The sequence below is a fragment of the Colias philodice genome, chromosome 16, assembly GCF_061535455.1.
Source record: "Colias philodice isolate Cphi_HAF_F1 chromosome 16, ilColPhil1 Martin Lab GWU primary, whole genome shotgun sequence".
Taxonomy (NCBI): domain Eukaryota; kingdom Metazoa; phylum Arthropoda; class Insecta; order Lepidoptera; family Pieridae; genus Colias; species Colias philodice.
Window position 1 is genome coordinate 6,620,750 of NC_143101.1, and position 1,855 is coordinate 6,622,604.

Sequence of the window (1,855 nt, forward strand, 5' to 3'; positions counted from 1 at the left end):
TAGGAAGTCTGCAAGGAGCTTGTTATCAAGTCACTACTCCCATTCCCGTATGAAATATATGAAACGCAAATCGAAGTTATATTCACGCTCCGTAATAAAAACATTGCAATACATATTTAAATTACAGTATGGCAAGCGTATAACATTTGAATATATCAAAAGTTTGCAATTTTACTATTTGAAATGAACGAAATTGGCTCCGTATGCAGCCCTTTGAATATTATATTTGTATAATGGTACTGATTACGACGATGATGTTACGATTACCTATCTCTGCCAAATTACATATTGCAATGGGTTTTGCTCAATACGTTTTAACGGATGTAATATTGGGTATTAATGTTTTGGATTTAAGCTCTTATTATTGATGTAATTATCTCTATTCTTTTATTATTACAGATATCTTTGCAATGAATAATGATACCTATAATATTATATACACCATATTATGCAATGTGGAGTTTTAACACTTGAAGGTAAAATATAATACATTTATGTAAAAATGATCCCACTATTCTAAATATACAGGGTGTCCCACTGTTGGTATACTAAGCTCAAAGGAGGTTATAGTTTTGCATACGCTGAGTACGTAAAAAATAATTAAAAAATTCCAGACGCATTTTTTTTTTCAAATAGATGAATTCTTAAAACGCTATGTGTACACCCATAACAAGCGAGCCGCCCAACTTTGCCACCAGCACGTGAGCTATCGTTTAAGATTATGTTTTCATAGATAAAATGCTCATATTAGAGAAGCGGTATATGCCGGCTGCGCGAAGCAAGAGAAGAAAACATGGATTTTCAGGAAAAATTTAGCAAAAAATTTTGGACGTAATTTTTTTTAAAAGTATTTTTTACGTGATCAGTGTATGCAAAACTACAAGTTCCTTCGCGCTTAGTATACCAATAGTGGGACACCCTGTATATAATATTGTGAGTTTATATCTCTCAGACAGGTAATATCCGGAATCACAGAACTTTTCGAAAAATACTTTTCCATTTGAAAGAAACATTATTCCGGAAGAATGTTAAAATATAGAATTGTTATTATATTATAACGTACCTATATAATGATATTCAGTCAAAAATGCCTTTTTTTTCTTTCTAAACATGCATTGTTTATTACCATAACAGTTCGTAGATTTTTTGGGAAATGACGCAAGGAAAAATACACGAAAAGCATAATCTTTACAATCTTCTCATAGGGAAAAATAAAGTTACGCGCCCTGAGGCTGGTCAAAAACAATTTTTGCGAAGCCCCGGAATTCGTGCAACTGAAATAATTCTTTGTAAAATCAAATCTTTTTGTGAAATATTTAACTTATTTTTTGTTATTGTATAGTGTATTTTTTGTTTGTGGTTATAGTTTAAAAATGTTGTAGCGTTTTATTTCAAGTTTTACAAATGTAAAGCTCATTTATAGTACTCTCGATGTTCTAACGCATTTGTAATTTAGTTTTAAAGTGTTACGAACACTGCGTGCCTACATATCATTTTATAACAAATAAAAAAAACACAATTAATCAATTTATGTAATTTATTTTTATATCATATAAAATAATTAATTAATATAGTATAATGCTATATTATAGCATTAGTAAAAGTGGCAAGCATAAAATATATAAAGTAAAGTTTTACAACAGTTAAAAGTTTCGTTTAAAATTTAAGCTATCACTGCGCTGCGAGGTCATGAACGTTTTATGTAAGTTAAGAGTAAAAAAGCAAATTTTTGCAGATTCCACGTCTTGTCTTTATATCTTCTGTCTGTTAAAAACTATCAAAATAATGCATACACGGTTTGTATATAGATAACTTAAGGAATATTGTATATTTGCTACGCGATAAAAAGTTAATC